The sequence below is a fragment of the Erpetoichthys calabaricus genome, chromosome 11 (assembly GCF_900747795.2).
Source record: "Erpetoichthys calabaricus chromosome 11, fErpCal1.3, whole genome shotgun sequence".
Taxonomy (NCBI): Eukaryota; Metazoa; Chordata; class Cladistia; order Polypteriformes; family Polypteridae; genus Erpetoichthys; species Erpetoichthys calabaricus.
The window spans coordinates 120,733,405-120,754,104 of record NC_041404.2 but is presented as its reverse complement, the minus strand read 5'-3'; positions in this window follow the sequence as shown (position 1 = coordinate 120,754,104).

Below are 20,700 nucleotides of genomic sequence, written 5' to 3'. Positions count from 1 at the left end.
GTGTTGCCCGTTTGTTTGTGCTTCTTCAAAAGAGCTTGAACAGCACATCTTGAAACCCCAGTCTGCTTTGAAATCTTTGTCTGGGAGAGACCTTGCTAATGCAGTATAACTACCTTGTGTCTTGTTGCTGTGCTCAATCTTGCCATGACATGAAACTGTCTTCCACAACCTCACCTTGGTAGCAGAGTTTGGCTGTTCCTCACCCAGTTTTAAGCCTCCTACACAGCTTTTTGTTTCAGTTAATGACTGTGTTTCAACCTACGTGTGACATTGATGATCATTAGCACCTGTTTGGTATAACTGGTTGATCATACACTTGACTATAATCCTACAAAATCCCTGACTTTGTGCAAGTGTACCTATAAGAATTGATGCTGGTTTGAAGGCAAAAGGTAGTAACACCAAATATTGATTTGATTTAGATTTTTCTTCTGTTCGCTCACTTTGCTTTTTGTAAATTGATAACAATAAACAATCATTATTTATATTTCTGAAAGCATTCTTTGTTTACAGCATTTTTTCACACCTGCCTAAAACTTTTGCACAGTACTGTATATATATATATATATATATATATATATATATATATATATATATATATATATATATATATATATATATATATATACACTTTATGGAATATGTATATGCTTTCTTAATCCAATTAATGATTTCTGTGTGTAGGATGCTATTCTACCAGCCCTGGGCGCAAAGCAAGAAACAGCACTGGACAGTTTGCTAGTCCATTACAGGACAACCTTTATATATCTGTTGAATTGTATTTGAATATGCCACCTTCCAAAATTATCCTGAAGGTAGAGATGTTGTGTTTAAAACCATATCATTTAGGAAAGACATAAATGTAGACTGATACAACTGGTACATATTAACAGAAGAGTTACAGTCCAACAAAAAATAATTTTTAAGAAACATATACATATACAAAAACTTAACACATCCAATAGCAGCTGATGAACCAACTGAATTCCATTCCGGTCAGAATAAATAATATGGTAGAGTTGCAGTAAGTCGTATATGAGATATATTATTTTAAAAAGTCATTTAGCCAATCAAATTCTTGTACTGAAAAAGTGACAGATGCACCGCCCCTTTTTGGAGCAACAAGTTTGTGGGGATTTGCATATGCCCACCAACGACACCAACCTAACTATACAATCACCCTGTCCAATAAGATGAATCTGGACACCAACAAGGTTTACCATATTTAAAGATTTTAGCCCTCTGTGAGAATAGGAATGTGCATTGCTCACAATGATAATTAGCAAAGGCATTTTAAAATTTCTTCCATTCCGATGTACTTGAAGTCCACCTCTCTTTCCTCACTTTCTAGGTTTCAATGCTTTTAATTAGTCTGAAAAAGTAGTAGTTCAGGGTAAGTAACTGGAAGCTGGTATCATTGATGTAAATGCCAGCCAAACACCGAATTTCGTGCACAGGTTGTGTGTAAGAGTCCTATTGGATAACAAAGGCAATAGCAATAAAAAGTAAAAAACTTTCAGAGATGTTATAAAGCATTTTATAAGCAATAACTACTTAGACTAGTAAAAGATAAACAAAATGAGTGATTAACATGATTTAAGAACATAAACAGACACAAAATACAGAGAGATGCTCTGAGAGGTCAGTGCAGCAATGTTCATGAGTAGAGTACAGCCTTCAATCAAAATACAATGGTGTATAAATGACAACCTTCAAAATCAGTTTTAGAACAAACTGAAACTGTATCATTAGTGAATCAAGCGATAGTGATGACAATGTTAGTTGGTCATGAGAAATGACTGAACCTCCAAGATATGCCTGGTTCATTTGGTCACCTGAACATTCACTGTGGTGCAAGAAGTTGTGTGGCACAAAGGCAAAATGAATACAATCAAATAGAAGGACAAGCAAGACATTAGCCCCCTAAGGACTATTCATAATGTAGCAACTGTCATTTGTGTGAGGAGAAATGTGTCGCAAAGCCTTGAGTTGATCATGTAGATCAGGCACTGACATTCTACTCTCTCAAGTGCAAGCAACAGAAAAATATTATAAGAAAAGTGTGCAATGAAACACACTTCTACTTCCTGACTGTGATGTTGGGCTGTACATTGTTTCAAAGCCTGTCACACAAAACGTGTATTAAATCTGCATCAGTACAGTAGGGGACTCTAGACATACCTTTCCTTCTGTATTTATGTTGATGTTTTCAAATTTACATGTAACTGTTAACATATAAAAGATTTTTTCTTTTTGACAAAAATTCAATGTTTTTAACTTGTTTGTCTGTAAATAAACATAATGCTTAGAAGTCTACATAACTCTTCAGAAAGGCCATACCAGTTCCTTAGCTAAAGATGTTGTCTCTTGAAATGAATCAAGGTATAAACTGCAACCATACTGTATTTGCAACATTTTGTGTTACGCTAACCAGATGGGATGCAGCATCAGGGAGTCCATGACAAACAGGAAAAAAAATGCAGATAAACTCATGTAAATACCAAAGGTTGAAAATGCAATTGGTTAACATCATAGACTAATTATTCTCTTTGAAAAGTAACAGTAATGCAGTCAATGTAACAGAAGGGGGTAAATGATCATAAAATGACAGATTTGCTGATTCGCTAGAAATGTGGTCAGGGTAGAAGTAAAAATGAATATTAAAAGAGAAATATAATGTAGCATGTATATATCTGTATCTATCTATCTATATATATACATAAATATCTATATATATATATACTGTATATATATATATATATATATATATATATATATATATATATATATATATATATATATATATATATATACAATGGTACCTTGGGATATGAGTGCCCCAAGGTACGAGTTTTTTGAGATACAGGCCATCACTAGGTCAATTTTTTGCCTTGAGATACGAGCCAAAATTCGAAATACGAGCCATCAAAGAGCATTCCGAGGAACTGACGACGGAGGAGTTGACGGAACTACAGATGAGGCAACATACGGAGATTCTGCAGGAGACTGGAATGGTGGAGGAGGTTGTCTCTTAAAGTGAGATAAAGGAAGTGTTTGCAATGTGGGAAAAAGTTTCGAACTTTAAAGAAAAGAAACACCCTGAAAAAGTTACAACTGATCGTGCAGCGGCGCTATTTAATGACACTTGCCTAACACTTGACTTTATTGAAAAGAAACACCACTTGCAACTGATCGTGCAGCGGTGCTATTTAATGACACTTGCCTAACTCATTTCAGAAATATTCTAAAGGGGAGGACTAAACAAATCTTCTTGAACAGGTTTCTATTGAAACGGCTAGAGAATGAAAGTGACATAAGTGTGGCAAAAAAGAAAAAAAAACAGTTAAGAAGAAAATTAATTTAAGCAAAAGTGAAGTGAAAGAAAAAACGCTACAATACGCTAATCGGCTTTGCCAACATCTGTTTATTTCTTTAGATTCTCTTTTATGTATTAGGTTTTATTTTGTTTGTATACAATATTTGTTCATTATAAATACATTTTTCTTATGTTGAAAACATTTAACAAAAAATTGGGGTGGATTTTTGGGGGTTGGCACGAATTAGTCTCATTTCAATTAATTTCAATAGGGAAAATTGATTTGAGATACCAGCATTTTGACTTACGAGCTCAGTCACGGAATGAATTAAACTCTTATCTCAAGAAATCACTGTATATCTATATATCTATCTATCTATCTATATATATATATATTGTGGGAGATTATCCCGTGAAAAAACAAGTCTTCAAGCAAGATAAAGGTTTGAGGATCGTCCCCATATATTGTCTTAAAGACAATGTGAAAATAAACGGATCAAAAGTCTTTTTCAAGTACAGTTGAACAATTTTACTCAAGAAAACATGGCAGTTTTATACACAAAGGAGTATGGGAACAGGAAATGGGTGGCATGAAGTGACGTTGGAGACAGGAACCGGAACCAACGTCATCACAGTGTGACGGAAGTGAAGTGATCTGAGAGGGCCGGAAGTGATGTCATCGATGATCGCTGGAAGTGACATCGTTGCGGCCATTTTGATACCCGGAAGTGGAGGCAATTATTTTCCTTCTGGTTTTCTGTTGAGAGAAGAGATTCAGGTAAGTACCACATGATGACCCTTTATCTCGCGATAGTTCACTCACCTTTAGTTCTTTGACTGCCTCCTAAACGCACGTGTGTGACAATATATATATATATATATATATATATATATATATTTATATATATTGTCACACTCGTACGACTAGGAGCAAGTTGAGTGGACCAAGTGAAGGTAATCATCCGCCAGGCCAGAAGGTGGCAGGGTGCTCTAAACCCTTTTCTGTTATCTCTGCAGGCCAAATACGGGAAAACCTGCCTGGTTTAACAACACTTCCTGTTCCAGCACCCAGACGGACATCACTTCCTGTTCCAATCTAATGACATCACTTCTGGTTTCCAGTATATAAAACCTCCCTTCTGACAGATCAGTTCAGTTCATTCTGGGAACTCAAACAAGTCACATCGTTGTGTTAACTTTAAACCTTTTGCATCCAGGAACAATACAGGAGGCTGCCCCAAACCTTTTTCAGTGTGTTGAGACTCATTCTTTTACAATATTAAATATATATATATATATATATATATATATATATATATATATATATATATATATATATCTATAATAATAAAAGGCAAAGCCCTCACTGACTGACTGACTGACTCACTGACTCACTCATCACTAATTCTCCAACTTCCCGTGTAGGTGGAAGGCTGAAATTTGGCAGGCTCATTCCTTACAGCTTACTTACAAAAGTTAGGCAGTTTTCATTTCAAAATTATACGCGTAATGGTCATAACTGGAACCTCTTTTTTGTCCATATACTGTAATGGTAGGCAGCAAGATGGCCGTAGGAGACTGAGTTGCGTGTCGCGTCATCACGCCTCCCACGTAATCACGTGAACTGACTGTGAACTCAGTACGTAGAAAAGAAGGAGGAGCCCCAAAGAGCACAGAAGAAAACATTCATTACACAATTGACAAGGCAGCGAAACAATAAGAAGCGAGTGAGTGACGCATACAAGCATCTTCATAAGACACGAGGTATAAAAAAGCACGGTGTAAACCGTAAGTCTAAATTAACTTTATAGAACCGCTCCCGCTGCCATTTGCAATACCATATTCGCGAGATACAAGTTTAATGAGAAGACACGAGGTATAAAAAAGCACGGTGTAAACCGTAACCTTAACTTTCTAGAAACGCTCCCGCTGCCGTTTGCAATGCCATATTCGCGAGATACAAGTTTAATGAGAAGACACGAGGTATAAACGAGAGTTTGCATCACTTTGTAACAGAGTTAAAATTGCTGTAGCGAGAAACTTTTAACTGCCGGGTCTTAGCTAACATTAAATAAACCCGTGGACATCGCAACATCACACAAGACAGTGGCTCACGTGAAGTGACTGAACGCAGCAGGAGTGATCTCTTCCATGAATCAAACCTGTTCAAAAAACACATTACACAATTGATAAGGTAGGAAAAGAATATGAAACAAGGCACGGTATAAACCGTAACTTTAAGTTTATAGAAACGCTGCCGTTTGCAATACCATATTCGCCCCTGCGAAGCGCGGTGATTTTGCTATATATATTAAACTATTTCAACCATTGTATGATCTGCTTCTCGCAACTGAAAGAGGGCACCGTGGCAGAAGTTAGCCGACTTGCTCACCAACCACAAGCGTTACCTGGTAGGTAACCACCCATACAATCACATTGTGAATCAGACTACGAATGCCTGCAATGTAATTACCCCGATCTATATGCTGTCAAATGAACGAACCTCACGCCGTGGCACAACGTTAGGGGCTTCGCCTCTACGTCCGAGGATCGATTCCCGTAAGGGAGTGCAGTGACTGTGTACTCCTGATGAGCCCACAATTACGGCGAAACACGTGTCGCATACTATGCATCTTCAAAGCACGGTGTAAACAGTAAGTTTAAATTGAGTTTATAGAAACGCTCCCGCTGCCGTTTGCAATACCATATTAGATGACTTTGTAACAGAGTTAAAATTGCTGGAGCGATAAATTTTTAACTGCCGGGTCATGTCGCGTGTTCTTGGGTAGGTACACCAAAAAATGTATACATTTATGCATGTAATGGGCAAACAAAAAATGTACTACAGTGATCCCTCGCTATATCGCGCTTCGCCTTTCGCGGCTTCACTCCATCGCGGATTTTATATGTAAGCATATTTAAATATATATCGCGGATTTTTCGCTGCTTCGCGGGTTTCTGCGGACAATAGGTCTTTTAATTTCTGGTACATGCTTCCTCAGTTGGTTTGCCCAGTTGATTTCATACAAGGGACGCTATTGGCAGATGGCTGAGAAGCTATCCAGCTTACTTTCTCTCTCTCTCTCTCTCTCTCTCTTGCGCTGACGTAGGGGGGTGTGAGCTGCCGCCTTCAACAGCTTTGTACCGGCGGTGCTTCGCATACTTAAAAGCCAAAAAGCCCTATTGATTTTTTTTTTGACTGCTTGCTTTGCACTCCTTTGAAAAGGAAGATATGTTTGCATTCTTTTAATTGTGAGACTGAACTGTCATCTCTGTCCTGTCATGGAGCACAGTTTAAACTTTTGAAAAAGAGACAAATGTTTGTTTGCAGTGTTTGAATAACATTCCTGTCTCTCTACAACCTCCTGTGTTTCTGCGCAAATCTGTGACCCAAACATGACATTCTAAAAATAACCATATAAACATATGGTTTCTACTTCGCGGATTTTCCTATTTCGCGGGTGGCTCAGGAACGCAACCCCCGCGATGGAGGAGGGATTACTGTATACCCGAAAGCACTACAGTAGTACTCAATGTATCTTTACTTCTTAAATGTTAATGTTTTACTGTTTAATAATTTATACGCTTCTTATATGTTATTCAGATTCTTTTATCAAAATACCAGTAACAGCGCACTGCATGATAACGTGGAGTGAATACACTTGACATGACCATTCATAGTATTTATCCTCTTTCTCTGTACGTTTACCATTCGTTTGCTCAGAGGTTGATGAGCTTGCTGCTTAATGAGCAGCTCTTGACCCTAGCGTCCCGCTGCTTCTCTTCTTTCGTCGGCATCTTTACCCGTTAAAACTGATTTTTTTTTAAACTTAGTATGTTTTCTTTAATTTTTCAGTTAAGCTGGCACTTAACTCTTCAATCTGCCTCAAGAATGATTAGCGAAGGTGGTAGACAATGAAAACGTCAGCCGTACGCATCCGCCACGCACGCACTGGTGCGCGCAGCTGTGAGTTCATTCTACAATAAAATAAAATAAAGATAAAAAGAGTAATAACTTGCAGCACCGCTATTCAATTACACTTGCCTAACGCCTCTCCTAAGGGGAAATACTGTGGGATCTGGGCATCCGTCAAAGCAGCAATCACAAGCCCGATTAGAAAGCGGGAAGCTGTGATTTGTCCTCTCCCTCCCATGTAACAATCGCAGCCCGTGTTGCAACGCACTATGTATGTATATGTATATATGTGTATGTGTGTGTATATGTATGTGTATATATATATATATATATATATGTATTCATATGTGTGGGAAAGCGAATAGTAGACGTGACGTAGTATCTGTGTACCAAATTTCAAGTCAATAGGTGAAACGGTTTGCGAGCTACAGCTCATTTAAAATCCTGGACAGACAAACGAATAGCCACAGTAGTGTTTTATAGAAGAACATTTTACTGTTTAATAATTTATATTTATATGCAATGTGCTTCTTATATATTACTTCATATTCTCAAATGATAATGATGTTAATGTTGTTTATATTGATTTCTATGTTATTGTAAGTGCTCTTTATTTGTGGAAAAATAAATTTGGCAATTAAACTTATTTTATACATACATTTTATTTTTTTCTCTTGCACTCAGTCAGCGAATCCACTGGGTAATCAGCTATATATATATATATATATATATATATATATATATATATATATATATATATATATGTATGTGTATATATATATGTGTGTATATATATATATATATATATATATATATATATATATATAGAGAGAGATAGATAGATAGATAGATATATGTGTATGTATGTACATATACAAATATGTATATATATGTATATATGTTTATATATATGTAGATATACAAATATGTATATATATGTATATATGTGTATATATATGTAGATATACAAATATGTATATGTATATATATGTATATGTGTCTGCGTGTGTGTGTATATATATATATATATATATATATATGTATGTGTATATATATGTTGATATATGTATATATATGTGGATGTGTATATGTATATATTTATGTATATACAGTATGTTTATGTATATATATGTTTACATAACCTCTTTAACACAGTACTTCTCCGCTGCGAAGCGCGGGTATTTTGCTAGTATATATATATATATATATATATATACAGTATATATATATATATATATATATATACAGTGAAGAAAACACAGACACACAGATTAAGGGTTGGTGATTCCGTCCCCATATACTGTAAACCACAGTAAGAAGTGCGTGTACAGCAGTTAGTTTTGAAATATACAAGCGACAGACAATGGTGTAAACATGGATGTATTTATGAGGTGGGAACGGAAGTAGGAATGCTGTGAAAGATGACGCGAAGGATCTTGGGATGGTGGTGATGTCATCTGCTAGGGACCGGAGGTGAACAAAGAACACGGAAGCAGCTTGGACGTCTGGATAAGGATTTTTCGATGAACTCAAGGTGCCGTGCTCTTTTGTTGTTTGTCTTTCCTGTTGAAATAAAGAGAGAGTTGTTAACATATTGTCTTAATCCCCTGTCTTGTGGTCCTTTAACTGCCCCCTAGTTGCTCGTGTGTGACAATATATATATATATGAACATTGCGGTTGATTTTGCAACCTCTCTCATCGCATTAAGTATCATAGTTCGCTTGAAGTACCAATTTATTTGCGCAAATCCAAGACAAATGCAGAGGGCCAAGGGGAGTGGGAAGCCATTAATGCTTCTTTCCTATATTTCAACTGCTGACAGACATAGATGTCACCCATTTAATAATCTACTGCAGTGTTTATTTTATTTCTTTTTGGCTGTTCTGTTAAATTTATTTTGTTTTAGATATCACATATGTATATACTGTATGTGTATACCAGCAAATAATATCTGTAATATTTTTTCGCTGTTAAATAAATATGTCATTCTACTGAAACTCTAGTCAGCTTCCATCATCTTAGAGAGTGTTTCTTAAACTAAACTATGGGGATCACAAACTTGTTTGTTATAGGATGCCAAAATTAACTGCCGAGTGATACACCGCCTGCTTTCTATTAAATATTTATTGTGGTAGTATGTGAAATAACTCCATCAATGCATCACAGGGAGACTTTGTTTTTATGGCACTAAAATATAATAAATATTCCCCATGACACCATCTCCCCTCTCACAACCAGTGAAACATTCAGAGTGAGATGACTGACAAGAAAAGACACATATAAGAAGGAGGCTGAAATGACGAAATGACAGACATAAGCTTGTGAGGTGATCAGACTGCGGTGCTAGTTTGAGAAACAAGTCTGTGGCACAAGGATGTGTTATGAATGGAGAGTGAATAAGTTGGGTTACATATGTAATGTCATGGCCGTGTTGTATGCTAAATTCATTTTCAGTGGCCATGGGCAACTGGTCCTTGCTTCATTGCATGTTTGCTGTCACGTCATACAATGAATCTCATTCTCTGCCAGAGGTGCAAAGAAGATATCACACAAAGTTTAATGTGCTTTGGTGAGAAAGAATTCCTTCTCGTGACACTGTTTTAAAGTGGTTCAATGTACTTCAATCTGATGTTTGGACCGTTGAGAACTGTAAGAACAGCAGAAAATACCAAAAGGTTGAGACAAGTGGTAGACATTCTGTGTGATATCAGTCAATAACATTAAACATTTCAAACTGGACTGTTTGCCAAATTATTTATTACAATATATTCTGTCAGCTATATAAACAAACAGTGAATAAATTTTTTAGGAATAATTTAGCTACTTTTTTACTCAGTTTATTGAACTGTTAAATGAAAACCAGGATATGCTGAAGTATTTGTGAATTAGTTTAGAAAAAAATTGTTGCTATATTAATGGTGGAGTTCATTTGAAGAATGCTATTTTAAAATGTTATTTAAGTCAAGGTAAATTAACTACATCAATTAATTTCTTTGAACACTTCTTCTTATCTGACACTATAAGTCAAGTAACTAACTTAAATGAACATTTGCCCCATCCTTTCAGAAGTCATCATTTAGTAAACCTTACACTCCAAGCTTTACTAAAACTTGCACTATGCACTAAGCATTTATAATTGCACTAATATATCTCAGGAATCTATTCCCTCTTTTGAAAGATAATTATTGTTTTATTAACAATACAATTGTTTGACCTCTTTTCTCTTTAGTAATATTCATTTGAGATAAATGCTTGAATGGAAACACATTTACTGTTTTTTTATTATATTGCCATTGTTAGTTGTTTTTATTGCTCTGCTGTCATTATGATAATAATTCTGCTGCTGCCACCTTCTTCCAATGGCCAGTCTCCTCACACTATCCCTACTACATCACTACACTATTCCTACCACATCAACTCGAATAGCCAGTGATAAGTTCACCTCTGACCATCAGTGAGGATTGTCCATAACTGAAGACCAATAATGGAGACAGAAATTGGAGTCAGTCTGCAAGTTCTTAAGGCCTGTGCTGACCAACTTTGTGGTGTCCTCTGTCACCTGTTTTGTTTGTACTTAAGGCTTCAGATAGTGCCACTGCTGAAACATTCTGCATTGTTCCCATTCCAAAAAAGGCAGGTGCTTCTTCACCTGGGGCCTCATGTATAACGCCATGCGGGAATTCACACTAAAACATAGCATACGGACAAAAGTTGAAATGTGGGTACCCACAAAAACATTCAGATGAACAACTTGATAAAGCCCGCATCATGGATGTGAATCTGAAAAAGAAAGGGAAACCACACAGGAAGAGCAGCACTGCTTTGACAAAGGGTGCCGGCAGTTTGCAAAACCAAGCAGAAATGTGCATACACAATGGGTTGTGCTGCTGTGAGAATGTGTGTGGGTTTACACCAAGTTTAGTTTTGATACAATGCGATGTGAGCGTGGAAACAAGCGAATGCAACATTTTTATTCGTATGCACTGTTTATACATGAGGCCCCTGATGACTACAGACCAATGGCACTTACATTTCACATCATGAAGACCTTTGAGAGACTGGTCCTAGACTACTGTATATGACTGGACTGTATCCTCTTGTGATAGACCACCTGGACGCATTGCAGCTTGCCTGTAAGACAAAGATTCTAGTTGAGGATGCAATTATCTATCTGCTCCTCAAGGCTTATTCTCACCTGGACAAAGCTGGCAGCACTGTGAGGATTATGTTTTTTGATTTCTTCAGTGTCTTCAGGACCATCCCGTTATCCCTGTTAAGCACTAAGTTCAGAGATATGCAGGTGGATGAGCCTATAGTGTCCTGGATAGAGGACTATCTGTCGGGTAGACTGCAGCTTGTGAGACTCAAGGACTGTGTTTCTGATACGGATGTCAGCAACATGGGAGCATCACAAGGAACAGTCCTATCTTCTTTTCTCTTCACTCTGTACACCTCCGACTACAAATATAATGCCAGGTCATGTTACTTGCAGTAATTGTCAGGTGGTTCTTCACTGATGGAGTGTATGGATAAAGGGGATGAGACAGAGAAAAGGTATCAGATGGAGACCATTATTTCTTGGAACAAAGAGAATTATTTGCGCCTTAACATCAGTATAACCAAGGAACTACTTATTGATTTTTGCCACACCACTATTCAAGAAGTGGATGTAGAGGGGGTTCACCCCTACAAGTACCTGGGGTTCCACAATAATGGCAGGTTGGACTGGTCTTGGAACACAGAGGAACTATATATGAAAAGGCAGAGCAGGATCATTTTCCTTAGGATCCTTTATTGTGGGAAGTGACATCCTCTTTCTGACACACTAACACTGAAGACTTTCATCTGTACAATGCCTCACTATGACTGTGACAGCTAAGTCAAAACTTTTCTTTCTTATTAATTTTCTTGCTTTTTAATCATTCTAGTTTGTGTTCAGGCCAAAGTGTGTCTTTATTAATTTATTTACTTGTTTATCTATGTATTTATTATTTATTTATTTAAAGAGATTCTGTTAAAGGCCAAATTTCCCCCAATGTTTAACATTTGGTATTCTTCTAACAAAGACACAACAAATTTACTGGTGTAAAATACTCTGAAATACAAAAGGTTTAGACTGGTATTCTAACAGCATGAAGAACACTGCTGAAAGAACTTCTTCAGAAATTTTCAGCACTTGAATGAAACATATCTTGTTTCTGTAAATTAACATTTACCTATTTTTAACATTACATACGTCCTAATAAAAACCATCATTATTATTTATAATAGTTTAATACATGTATTAACACGTTATTATACATAGCATCTCCATTGTTTAATCAATTCCAGAGTGCTTAACAGAGTAATCCTGACTTTAAAATTAATTTCCCTTGAGATTATGAACCTCACAGCTCTTAATAATCTAATCACATATGTTTTTATATAGCACCTTTCATTAGTGGTCACAACTCCAGGATACTGGGTTTAAATTCCAAACTTGGCAATATCTATCTATTTTCACATTCTCTCAGTGTCTATGTGGGATTTTCTCTGGGTATTCTGGTTTTCCTCTCACATCTCAGACATGTGCAGTTTAGGTTGATTTAGGACTGAGTTATCCCTGTATGACTGAGTGTGTTGTTCTTTGTGGCTGTGACCAATGATGGACTGCTGCTCTAAACGGTGTTGGCTCCTACCTACCAGCTAATGCTGCTGAAAAATGATCTCTAGGATTGATGATATTTTCATTATAAACATCAAATGTCTTTACAAAGCAGTAACTTATTTTATGTAACATCCAAAGGTCAACACTCTTTTTTCAGAAACCAATTTGGACAATTAGGCGGCATAGTCTAGATGACATACCTGTAGAAGCATAGAGGTGTTTAGGAGAGATAGCAGTGGAATTTTTAATCAGGTTGTTTAATGGAATCTTGGAAAGTGAGAGGATGCTTGAGGAGTGGAGAAGCATACTGGTGCCAATATTTAAGAATAAGGGGGATGTGCAGAACTGTAGTAACTATATGAAGTTATGGGAAAGAGTAGTGAAAGCTAGGTTAAGAAGTGAGGTGATGATCAGTGAGCAGCAGTATTATGGGCACCACAGATTTGATGTTTGCTTTGAGGATGTTGACGCAGAAGTATAGAGAAGGCCAGAAGGAGTTGCATTGCGTCTTTGTGGACCTGGAAAAAGCATATGACAGGGTGCCTTGAGAAGAGTTGCGGTATTGTATGAGGAAGTCGGGAGTGTCAGAGAAGTACCTAAGAGCTGTACAGGATATGTACGAAGGAAGTGTGACAGTTGTGAGGTCTGCAGTAGGAGTGACAGATGCATTCAATGTGGAGGTGGGACTGTATGAGGGATCTGCTCTTAGCAGATTTTCTTATTTGCAATGGTGATGGACAGGTTGAAAGACGAGATTAAACAGGAGTCCCCGTGGACTATGATGTTTGCTGATGACATTGTGATCTGTAGCGAGAGTAGGAAGCAGGTTCAGGAGACCCTGGAGAGGTGAAGATATGCCCTGGAGAGGAGAGGAATGAAGGTCAGTAGGAACAAGACAGAATACATGTGTGTAAATGAAAGGGAGGTCAGAAGAATGGTGAGGATGCAAGGAGTAGAGTTGACGAAGGTGAATGAGTTTAAATACTTGGGACCAACAGTACAGAGTAATGGGGATTGTGGAAGAGAGGTGAAAAAGAGAGTGCAGGCAGAGTAGAATGGGTGGAGAAGAGTGTCAAGAGTAATTTGTGACAGACGGGTATCAGCAAGAATGAAAGGAATGGTTCACAGAATGGTAGAGAGACCAGCTATGTTATATGGGTTGGAAACGGTGGCACTGACCAGAAAGCAGGAGACAGAGCTGGAGGTAGCAGAGTTAAAGATGCTAAGATTTGTATTGGGTGTGACGAGGATGGATAGGATTAGAAATGAGTACATTAGAGGGTATGCCAAGGTGGGATGGTTGGGAGACAAAGTCAGAGAGGCGAAATTGCATTGGTTTGGACATGTGCAGAGGAGAGATGCTGGGTATATTGGGAGAAGGATGCTAAGGATAGAGCTGCAAGGAAAAAGGAAAAGAGGAAGGCCTAAGAGGAGGTTTATGGATGTAGTGAGAGAGGACATGCAGATGGTGGATATAACAGAGCAAGATGCAGAGGACAGAAAAATATGGAAAAAGATGATCCGCTGTGGCAACCCCTAACAGGAGCAGCCAAAAGAAGAAGAACAAGAAGGCGGCATAGTGGCCCAGTTGTAGTATTGCTGCTTTGCAGTAAGGCAGCCAGGGTTCACGTCCCAGGTCCCCAATGCATGGAGTTTGCATGTTGTCTGATCATTTTTTGTGTCCTGACTTGCCTGCACAGTTTTAATCAACTTTACAAAGCAATCATTTCTTAGATAGTGCCCTGACTTGTGTGGATACTCTAATATCTCAGCACAGTGAAATTCATGCTTGTATTATATAGTGCCTTCCATTGCAGAATTTCTATTTCAGAACAGTCAGTACAACAAATTTGCGTATGATGAAGGAAGTACCTTTCATACAAACTCCAGCTAAGAAACAGAACTGTGGTGGTATTGACATGCACAATGCAAATATGTTGATATTTAATGACACAGGACTGTAATTTAATAGCAAGAGGACACTGATTTGGCAGTAATATGCAAAATGTGGGGTTTAATAAGCTGTAAATTATTTTGTTTTTCATCTTTCATAGTTTTAAGAAGTATCTAAAGCTTGTTGGCTTGAAATACGATTTCATTCTAACTTCCCCTTGGGGGCAAAGAAAGTGTATTATCTATCTGTCCATCTGTCCATCTAATATAGTGCCTTTATATTTATATATTTACCAATCTATATGTTATAGTTCTTTTCTATCTATCTATCTATCTATCTATCTATCTATCTATCTATCTATCTATCTATCTATCTATCTATCTATCTATCTATCTATCTATCTATCTATCTATCTATCTAAGAAGTGACTATGCCTTGGGGAAATTCTGAATGACTAAAAATAGCAAATATTATCCCATTATATAAAAAGAAGGAAGGAATTATTAAAGGAAAGATTGAACAACACATAGCAAGAACAGGAGTTGCACTGTACTGTACAGGCAGCATGGGTTCAGTTGGGGGAGGTCATGTTTTACTAACATGCCGGAATTCTATGAGGAAGCAACAAAAGAAAATGATCAAAGTGTAACATATGATATTATTTATTTTGATTTTCAAAAAGCATTTGATAAGGTGCCACATGAGAGGTTGGGTATTCAAATTAAAAGAAGTGGGAGTTCAGGGTGTTGTTTGTAGATGGGTGCAGAATTGGCTCAGACACAGGAAGCAGAGTGTTATGGTTCAATGAACTTTATCAGAATTACCTGATGTTAAAAGTGGTGTCCCTCAGGGGTTGATGCTAGGGCCTGTGCTATTATTAATATATATAAATTATTTGGATAACAATTTAAGTAAAAAGCTGGGTAAGTTTGCACATGATACCAAACTAGATGGATTGGCATCTAATCTAGAATTCATTGAATCATAGTGGGATAATCGAGAATTCGTTGAATCATAGTGGGACTAGGGCAGCATACAGGCTTGAATAGATTTGTGGTAGATGAAGTTTAATTGCAGTAAATGTAAAGTATTACATGTAGGAAGTAAACATGTGAGGTTTGAATAAACAATGGGAGGTCTGAAAATCTGAAGTACACCTTATGAGAAGCATTTAGGAGTCATAGTGGACTCTAAGCTATTGACTTCCCGATAGTGTTCAGAAGCCATTAAGAAGGCTAACAAAATGTTAGATTATATAGCACGATGTGTGGGGAACAGGTCCAAGGAGGTTTTGCTTAATCTTTGTAACACACTGGTGAGGCCTCTTCTGGAGTACTGTGTGCAGTCTGGATCTCCAGGATACAAAAAATACATAGTAGCATTGTAAAAAGTCTAGAGAAAAGTGACTAGACTGATTCCTGGGCAACTGAGGATAAAAGATGAGGAATAATTGTAAGAGCTGAGCTTTTTTAGTTTAAGCAAAAATAGATTAAGTAAGAGGTGACATGATGAACTGTTTAAAATTACGAAGGGAATTACTATAGTGGATTGAGACTGCTTAGTTCATCAAGAACACATGGACACAGTTGGAAACTTGTTAAATATAAATTTCACATAAACATTAAGAAGTTTGTATTTACACAGAGAACCACAGACACATAAAATAAGTTGGGCTAAATGGCCTGTTCTAGTTTAGAGTGTTCTATCTATCTATCTATCTATCTATCTATCTATCTATCTATCTATCTATCTATCTATCTATCTATCTATCTATCTATCTATCTATCTATCTATCTATCTATCTATCTATCTATCTATCTATCTATCTATCTATCTACTTCTTCTTAAGTAACTAATATAAGTACAAAAGGAAAAATGTAACTGTTACTTAGCATCCCTTTCCCCACTGACTTGTTGCTCACTATTGTTCACTTACATTTCTCAGCATGGTGCCTCACAGAAAGCACGTAGGTCCCAAAACCATAGGGCATTGTGTGGATTCAGTTAGACACACTGAAACTCACTTGAGTGCCGCATAGTGTGTTCAGTCCCATCTCCCTCTGTTACTTCCATGGTGTCACTAATTGATTTACTCATCGAAGTAGCACAGTTGGTTCTGCAAAAAATCAGGTGTGACTTTTGAGAAAGAACAAGGTATTATGTATGTGGTAGGCCGGGAGCAGTGAGAAGGGAAGTGACAGTGGCGGGGGGAGAATGGGGGACTCTTGTTATAAACCATGATTCGTATCAGTGCTAATTAAGTCAAAACAAATTAAAGCATGGAGGCATCCAAGTAAAACCATTTCAACTTTTAATTATTTTTATATCACTTCTCCCAAGGCGCTAGACCTTGAAGGTTTTAATATTATTCCACCACTGTTCAAGGTTGATTAAAATGTTAATGAGTTTCATTGTTGTGTGTGTGCTAATTGACGATGTTAGGCTCAGGTAGAGAGAAATGCAGCCTACCTGCTTGCTGGCCACATTACCAAGCATCCAAGTCAAAGGAATCAAGCACAGCATAAAGAAGGGCTATTCTCAATGTTTCAGGCCAAGGGTATTTTTCATAGAGTGTGTTTGAAAGTGATAATATTTCAGCAGCCAAGCTTTATTTTATGTAATGCTGTTAATAAGAAATACTGCACAGTCATAGTTAATGTTGATTTTTGGAGTGTGTCTTTTTAAGTTATCACAAAGCAAAGTGGTATATCGCAACATTTTAGTCTCCAGTATAATTTCTGGTTGGGGTGACTTCTTTGTCTGGCTTATTTGTATATTCACTGTACTGTACTTTCAATTACTTTCTCTTGATGATGATTCTCTAGTAAGTGTAATACCATAGTAGTACTAAGGCCTGCCAATGTCTATTCCATCTCAGCACTTTACCAAATAGTAAGCTTCTTGTAGCATGTCTGTGTAAAATGACTTTTCTGGGTGCATTAAGAATGGCAGCATCAGATAAGCAACCCAAATACATTTTGCATTGTTGATAAAACCAGAAGGAGTGAATACTTGAGTTAGCAAAACTTAGTACTAGCATAACATTTTCAGACCCGTTTAATCTAATTCTAGGTAGTTCATGAGCTAAAATTGATACTTGCAGCACAGGGAGCAAGGCTGAAGCCAAAACTGGAGGAGGCATCAGTCTGTTGAAGGGCCCACTCAATTACAGTCTTACATTTATACTTACTCATGACCTAACATACTTTATAAAAGTCTTTAATCACCTACAATAGATACTCTGGATAATAACAGAGAAAGTAGAATTTTCAAGAAAAAAGTTTTATTTATGCATTATATATGAAAAAAAATTGTTTTAATGGTATGTAAAAATGTCATAAACTGTCTCTTTACATTTTCTAAAAACATCTTATCCATTCTTGCTTAAATACGCACAGAAGCACATTGCTGTGTTTGGAAGTCAGTCTGAAGACACCAATGTTTTGTGTATAGTCAGGTGGCTTCTTGGAGATGTATACTGTATCTATGATTGAAAATGACTTGCAGTTTAAGAGTGAAACTTGGTACTAAAGGACTGATTTAAGGGAAAGGTGAATTGATGTCCACAGTGCTTCATAATTTGTCATGAAAACATGCAATCACTTTACCTCTGACGCCTGCACACAGTAGGTACCCATTCAGAAAAACTGTCAGATGCATGTCTTGCCGGAACATTTTGTGTCTACATTGTCAAAGATGTATTTTATTTTCAAAAAGAGGTATATAACAATGCCATACTACTCAATCATACAAATAATAACAATGTAAATGTAATGTAAAATCAGTCTAGAGAAAACCAAAGAAAAATAGGAATACAAAAGAAAAGAAACAAAACAAGATTTAACACCAAACCAACAGAAATATAAAAAAGAAGGAAGATTCAAGAAGATAAAGCCCATCTAACTTTTTAAATATAACAGAACAATTAGTAGCAGGAGACAGTCAATCACGGGCCTGGCATGCTCTTTCTAAGATTATTTTAATAAAATCTTGCAATGTCTAAAAAAAAAGGTTTGGACATATCTACATTGCATACTCACTGAGGTTGGAATTGTAGGAACGTGGAGCATGTGGCATGAGGAAAGCACATCTGATTCAGCAGTAAAATGTTGTTTGTATACAGGAAAGAGTTTGTTTAATCTCAGTAAAACTGTTTCACTGCAGAAAAAGAAGGGGTCAGCTGTTCAAAGTCTTCCACCACTTCAACAAATGGATAGTCAACCAGTTTTATGTCTTTTTAGTTCATTGGAATTCATTTAAGAATTTCTATGGCATGTATAGTATCTTTGTAGTGTTTGGTCTTAAATTAATGCTAATGTAATGATGAATCTTTTGGAGTTATTTTCAGAAATGTATGTTTCTGTCAAAGAATTTCTGAACAATCTCTCTATAAATATTCATATTAATGAGTTAATTTTAATGGTATTGGCTGGAGGAAATAATTTGGCAGGAGATGACGTTGTAACGGGTTGTCGGAAATGATGTCATCTTCAGGAGACTGGAAGTGATGTCATCCTTGGGAGACGGAAGTGACGTTATCATCTGGAGTCGAATGTGGAAGTGACGTTGGGCAGCCATCTTGGGAATCCGGAAGTTTACGTGGTGAGTGTATTGGATTATTTCTCTTCTTTTGGTCTGATGAAAATGAGAGAGAGGCGTTAGTACCATAAATCAATCCTTCATCTCATGATGTTTCACTCACCTCAGGGCTTGTTGACTGCCTCCTAAGCACACATGTGTGACACCTTTTACAGTGGACTCAAGGTGGAACTCTGCCTCAGACGTTCACTGTCTAAAATATTCATATTTGGTCAGTATTCTTTATTATTCAGTTTTTGAATTAAATGTAATACATGCTAAGTTAAGCTGTCTAGCTCCCGAGGTTTCATTTTGGAACACATGCTAATAAATTGTGCTTAGTCTCCGAGGTTATATATGAAATATTATTTATATAACACATGCTAAGAGAGCTACTTAGCCCGTGAGGTTTTATAATAAAGTACGTGATACTTAAAAACATTTAACCTCTGAGCTTATGTAAGAAAAAGTGACTATTAGCCATAGTCAGATCTTTACAAATGATAGTAAATCTAACTCAAATATTACAGTAGCTTATAACTAATTAATCTAATACAGACAAAAAGTATTTTAGAGTAAAAGCAGTAAAGTGGAGTCAAATTAATAGCCCCTGCCCATATTTCATCATTGGTTAGAACACATGAGGCTATAGTGAAACTGGGAGAGTTGAAACTAATCATCTGTCTGAACTCATGATCAAGTATAAATGTGTACAGGATTTTTCCAGTTAAGAAAAATAAGTCTACATGCTAGTAGAGTGGTACAGCATATTACAACTGATTCCTCCTTGTGCACTTTAGTCCCATCCAGGAGGACACCAAATATCACAATTAATGGATTAGAAGTGATTGTGACACCAAGACTACCTGAGAAGTATGTAAAGATTTTTATTTAAAATAATGTTCATTTAGTGCATTCCCTAAACATATGGCCTAGTGATGCTGGAGCTAGATGGCCATGCTCACAGTTTGGATCTTGCCCTGGGTGTCATTTGTCTATTTTGATTTAAATAGTGGCATGTCATTGTGATTAAATTGATGGCTGTTATCTGAGTCAGAAAGTCAGTTGTGAGTTTAAGCTTAATGGCTGTGGAGTTTTTATCTGTTGTGTCTTCTCAGTATTTTTTCTTCTGTACAGTTTCTGACAGGGCTTCAGTGTGGAATAATTATGGATTGCCTGCAGACTCTGATTTGTAATATGTCTTGTTGTATCATTGTACACACCCTGTATGTGATTTCTTCAGACTACCAGTCATTAGCTCTTCTTCGCTTGTGCTGTCAATGTAGTAGGTTGCTGAAGACCACTGTCACAAACAACACATTAGTTGTTTCTGTATTAATTGTTCACT